Raw genomic sequence first — 6,000 nt, 5'->3', positions numbered from 1 at the left:
AGGGAGACATACAGAGCGGTGGGATTGGAAACCATTGCAGCACACAACGACAGGACTTCTTTTCACATTAGAAGTCAACAAGAAATCACGTGACCCCGACGTGATTTGAACACGCAACCTTCTGATCTGGAGTAAGACGCGCTACCGTTGCGCCACGAGGTCCTGAACCCAGAGGTGATGTATTTTGCTTAACCCCCTTGACACAGAATGCAAATCAGTAAATATACGGTGCTCAAGGAACACTCTTGATGTTGGACTTTATACTCAGGAGATCAAAAACAGATCGTCTGACCTCAAGTTGATTTGGAGCCAGACACTCTACCGTTGCACTACAAGATAGCGGAAAAATTATTTAGTGTTTCATGCTAAAGCACTTTGATAAACTATGCAAATCCGCTAGTCTTTACACTCACAAAGTCAAGAACAGTTCGCTTGACCTCAACATAATTGGAACACGCAACCTCCCGATCCGGGGTCAGGCGCACTCTGTCGCGGCCACGAGGTCGAGAAAACAAGCTTAATTGCTTTGATTCAATTTGCAAATCAGTCACGGTAAAGGGCTGTAGACTTTATACTATGGATGTCAAGAAGAGATCAACTGATGTGATTGGAACATGCAACCGTCTGATCTGGATTCAGCCAAGCTACCGTTGTACCCCAAGACACCACAAACCTATCTGGTGTTTCCTGCTTAAGCCACCATTGGTCATCCTGCCTTCGATAGCTCAGCTGGTAGAGCGGAGGACTGTAGATAATACATTGGCTATCCTTAGGTCGCTGGTTCGATTCCGGCTCGAAAGAGCTGGCTTTTGAATTCGGCAAGTAGATGTTTCCACGATTTCTTCAGAGATTGCAGGGCAAGATATGCAAAAGTAACACGTCAAGAGGCAGATCTGTCACAGTACACAATGACAGGAATGGTTATTACATGAGATCTCAGGCTTAATAAAAATAACAGGTCAAGATACAAATCTATCACAGTACACTGGTGATTTTCAATCCTGATCCTGGGGACCCCCTGCTCTGGGCTGTGTTTCCCAAAAGCGTTGCAATCCTTAATACAACGTAGACGCATTGAAACCAATAGAGTTGCAATCAACTTAGGCTTACGATGACTCTGGAAGACGCGGCCTTGCATTTTTGTCTGTCTCCTTTTTCTGACACACCCAGATGAGCTCATGGAGCTCTCTCCTAACTAGCTAATGATCTTAATCAGGTGTGTTTAATAAGGGAGACATACAGAGCGGTGGGATTGGAAACCATTGCAGCACACAACGACAGGACTTCTTTTCACATTAGAAGTCAACAAGAAATCACGTGACCCCGACGTGATTTGAACACGCAACCTTCTGATCTGGAGTCAGACGCGCTACCATTGCGCCACGAGGTCCTGAACCCAGAGGTGATGTATTTTGCTTAACCCCCTTGACACAGAATGCAAATAAGTAAATATACGGTGCTCAAGGAACACTCTTGATGTTGGACTTTATACTCAGGAGATCAAAAACAGATCGTCTGACCTCAAGGTGATTTGGAGCCAGACACTCTACCGTTGCACTACAAGATAGCGGAAAAATTATTTAGTGTTTCATGCTAAAGCACTTTGATAAACTATGCAAATCCGCTAGTCTTTACACTCACAAAGTCAAGAACAGTTCGCTTGACCTCAACATAATTGGAACACGCAACCTCCCGATCCGGGGTCAGGCGCACTCTGTCGCGGCCACGAGGTCGAGAAAACAAGCTTAATTGCTTTGATTCAATTTGCAAATCAGTCACGGTAAAGGGCTGTAGACTTTATATATACTATGGATGTCAAGAAGAGATCAACTGATGTGATTGGAACATGCAACCGTCTGATCTGGATTCAGCCAAGCTACCGTTGTACCCCAAGACACCACAAACCTATCTGGTGTTTCCTGCTTAAGCCACCTTTGGTCATCCTGCCTTCGATAGCTCAGCTGGTAGAGCGGAGGACTGTAGATAATACATTGGCTATCCTTAGGTCGCTGGTTCGATTACGGCTCGAAAGAGCTGGCTTTTGAATTCGGCAAGTAGATGTTTCCACGATTTCTTCAGAGATTGCAGGGCAAGATATGCAAAAGTAACACGTCAAGAGGCAGATCTGTCACAGTACACAATGACAGGAATGGTTATTACATGAGATCTCAGGCTTAATAAAAATAACAGGTCAAGATACAAATCTATCACAGTACACTGGTGATTTTCAATCCTGATCCTGGGGACCCCCTGCTCTGGGCTGTGTTTCCCAAAAGCGTTGCAATCCTTAATACAACGTAGACGCATTGAAACCAATAGAGTTGCAATCAACTTAGGCTTACGATGACTCTGGAAGACGCGGCCTTGCATTTTTGTCTGTCTCCTTTTTCTGACACACCCAGATGAGCTCATGGAGCTCTCTCCTAACTAGCTAATGATCTTAATCAGGTGTGTTTAATAAGGGAGACATACAGAGCGGTGGGATTGGAAACCATTGCAGCACACAACGACAGGACTTCTTTTCACATTAGAAGTCAACAAGAAATCACGTGACCCCGACGTGATTTGAACACGCAACCTTCTGATCTGGAGTCAGACGCGCTACCGTTGCGCCACGAGGTCCTGAACCTAGAGGTGATGTATTTTGCTTAACCCCCTTGACACAGAATGCAAATCAGTAAATATACGGTGCTCAAGGAACACTCTTGATGTTGGACTTTATACTCAGGAGATCAAAAACAGATCGTCTGACCTCAAGGTGATTTGGAGCCAGACACTCTACCGTTGCACTACAAGATAGCGGAAAAATTATTTAGTGTTTCATGCTAAAGCACTTTGATAAACTATGCAAATCCGCTAGTCTTTACACTCACAAAGTCAAGAACAGTTCGCTTGACCTCAACATAATTGGAACACGCAACCTCCCGATCCGGGGTCAGGCGCACTCTGTCGCGGCCACGAGGTCGAGAAAACAAGCTTAATTGCTTTGATTCAATTTGCAAATCAGTCACGGTAAAGGGCTGTAGACTTTATACTATGGATGTCAAGAAGAGATCAACTGATGTGATTGGAACATGCAACCGTCTGATCTGGATTCAGCCAAGCTACCGTTGTACCCCAAGACACCACAAACCTATCTGGTGTTTCCTGCTTAAGCCACCATTGGTCATCCTGCCTTCGATAGCTCAGCTGGTAGAGCGGAGGACTGTAGATAATACATTGGCTATCCTTAGGTCGCTGGTTCGATTCCGGCTCGAAAGAGCTGGCTTTTGAATTCGGCAAGTAGATGTTTCCACGATTTCTTCAGAGATTGCAGGGCAAGATATGCAAATGTAACACGTCAAGAGGCAGATCTGTCACAGTACACAATGACAGGAATGGTTATTACATGAGATCTCAGGCTTAATAAAAATAACAGGTCAAGATACAAATCTATCACAGTACACTGGTGATTTTCAATCCTGATCCTGGGGACCCCCTGCTCTGGGCTGTGTTTCCCAAAAGCGTTGCAATCCTTAATACAACGTAGACGCATTGAAAACAATAGAGTTGCAATCAACTTAGGCTTACGATGACTCTGGAAGACGCGGCCTTGCATTTTTGTCTGTCTCCTTTTTCTGACACACCCAGATGAGCTCATGGAGCTCTCTCCTAACTAGCTAATGATCTTAATCAGGTGTGTTTAATAAGGGAGACATACAGAGCGGTGGGATTGGAAACCATTGCAGCACACAACGACAGGACTTCTTTTCACATTAGAAGTCAACAAGAAATCACGTGACCCCGACGTGATTTGAACACGCAACCTTCTGATCTGGAGTCAGACGCGCTACCGTTGCGCCACGAGGTCCTGAACCCAGAGGTGATGTATTTTGCTTAACCCCCTTGACACAGAATGCAAATAAGTATATATACGGTGCTCAAGGAACACTCTTGATGTTGGACTTTATACTCAGGAGATCAAAAACAGATCGTCTGACCTCAAGGTGATTTGGAGCCAGACACTCTACCGTTGCACTACAAGATAGCGGAAAAATTATTTAGTGTTTCATGCTAAAGCACTTTGATAAACTATGCAAATCCGCTAGTCTTTACACTCACAAAGTCAAGAACAGTTCGCTTGACCTCAACATAATTGGAACACGCAACCTCCCGATCCGGGGTCAGGCGCACTCTGTCGCGGCCACGAGGTCGAGAAAACAAGCTTAATTGCTTTGATTCAATTTGCAAATCAGTCACGGTAAAGGGCTGTAGACTTTATACTATGGATGTCAAGAAGAGATCAACTGATGTGATTGGAACATGCAACCGTCTGATCTGGATTCAGCCAAGCTACCGTTGTACCCCAAGACACCACAAACCTATCTGGTGTTTCCTGCTTAAGCCACCTTCGGTCATCCTGCCTTCGATAGCTCAGCTGGTAGAGCGGAGGACTGTAGATAATACATTGGCTATCCTTAGGTCGCTGGTTAGATTCCGGCTCGAAGCAGCTGGCTTTTGAATTCGGCAAGTAGATGTTTCCACGATTTCTTCAGAGATTGCAGGGCAAGATATGCAAAAGTAACACGTCAAGAGGCAGATCTGTCACAGTACACAATGACAGGAATGGTTATTACATGAGATCTCAGGCTTAATAAAAATAACAGGTCAAGATACAAATCTATCACAGTACACTGGTGATTTTCAATCCTGATCCTGGGGACCCCCTGCTCTGGGCTGTGTTTCCCAAAAGCGTTGCAATCCTTAATACAACGTAGACGCATTGAAACCAATAGAGTTGCAATCAACTTAGGCTTACGATGACTCTGGAAGATGCGGCCTTGCATTTTTGTCTGTCTCCTTTTTCTGACACACCCAGATGAGCTCATGGAGCTCTCTCCTAACTAGCTAATGATCTTAATCAGGTGTGTTTAATAAGGGAGACATACAGAGCGGTGGGATTGGAAACCATTGCAGCACACAACGACAGGACTTCTTTTCACATTAGAAGTCAACAAGAAATCACGTGACCCCGACGTGATTTGAACACGCAACCTTCTGATCTGGAGTAAGACACGCTACCGTTGCGCCACGAGGTCCTGAACCCAGAGGTGATGTATTTTGCTTAACCCCCTTGACACAGAATGCAAATCAGTAAATATACGGTGCTCAAGGAACACTCTTGATGTTGGACTTTATACTCAGGAGATCAAAAACAGATCGTCTGACCTCAAGTTGATTTGGAGCCAGACACTCTACCGTTGCACTACAAGATAGCGGAAAAATTATTTAGTGTTTCATGCTAAAGCACTTTGATAAACTATGCAAATCCGCTAGTCTTTACACTCACAAAGTCAAGAACAGTTCGCTTGACCTCAACATAATTGGAACACGCAACCTCCCGATCCGGGGTCAGGCGCACTCTGTCGCGGCCACGAGGTCGAGAAAACAAGCTTAATTGCTTTGATTCAATTTGCAAATCAGTCACGGTAAAGGGCTGTAGACTTTATACTATGGATGTCAAGAAGAGATCAACTGATGTGATTGGAACATGCAACCGTCTGATCTGGATTCAGCCAAGCTACCGTTGTACCCCAAGACACCACAAACCTATCTGGTGTTTCCTGCTTAAGCCACCTTCGGTCATCCTGCCTTCGATAGCTCAGCTGGTAGAGCGGAGGACTGTAGATAATACATTGGCTATCCTTAGGTCGCTGGTTCGATTCCGGCTCGAAAGAGCTGGCTTTTGAATTCGGCAAGTAGATGTTTCCACGATTTCTTCAGAGATTGCAGGGCAAGATATGCAAAAGTAACACGTCAAGAGGCAGATCTGTCACAGTACACAATGACAGGAATGGTTATTACATGAGATCTCAGGCTTAATAAAAATAACAGGTCAAGATACAAATCTATCACAGTACACTGGTGATTTTCAATCCTGATCCTGGGGACCCCCTGCTCTGGGCTGTGTTTCCCAAAAGCGTTGCAATCCTTAATACAACGTAGACGCATTGAAACCAA

General features: G+C 44.9%; 5 non-coding genes across 5 annotated transcripts; all 5 read right to left on the bottom strand.

The window, feature by feature from the left end:
* Positions 1–90: 90 nt before the first annotated feature.
* On the bottom strand, positions 91–162 carry trnaw-cca (transfer RNA tryptophan (anticodon CCA)). Its single transcript has one exon. It is a non-coding gene; the product is annotated as a tRNA-Trp (tRNA).
* Positions 163–1,318: 1,156 nt separating this feature from the next.
* On the bottom strand, positions 1,319–1,390 carry trnaw-cca (transfer RNA tryptophan (anticodon CCA)). The gene has a single exon. It is a non-coding gene; the product is annotated as a tRNA-Trp (tRNA).
* Positions 1,391–2,550: 1,160 nt separating this feature from the next.
* On the bottom strand, positions 2,551–2,622 carry trnaw-cca (transfer RNA tryptophan (anticodon CCA)). Its single transcript has one exon. It is a non-coding gene; the product is annotated as a tRNA-Trp (tRNA).
* A 1,156-nt stretch (positions 2,623–3,778) lies between these two features.
* Positions 3,779–3,850, bottom strand: trnaw-cca (transfer RNA tryptophan (anticodon CCA)). Its single transcript has one exon. It is a non-coding gene; the product is annotated as a tRNA-Trp (tRNA).
* Positions 3,851–5,006: 1,156 nt separating this feature from the next.
* trnaw-cca (transfer RNA tryptophan (anticodon CCA)) lies at positions 5,007–5,078 on the bottom strand. The gene has a single exon. It is a non-coding gene; the product is annotated as a tRNA-Trp (tRNA).
* Between the last annotated feature and the right edge of the window lie 922 nt (positions 5,079–6,000).

This window comes from Garra rufa, chromosome 1 (genome assembly GCF_049309525.1).
Source record: "Garra rufa chromosome 1, GarRuf1.0, whole genome shotgun sequence".
Taxonomy (NCBI): Eukaryota; Metazoa; Chordata; class Actinopteri; order Cypriniformes; family Cyprinidae; genus Garra; species Garra rufa.
The sequence above is the reverse complement of the archived record's forward strand: the minus strand, read 5'-3'. Positions and strand labels throughout refer to the sequence as shown.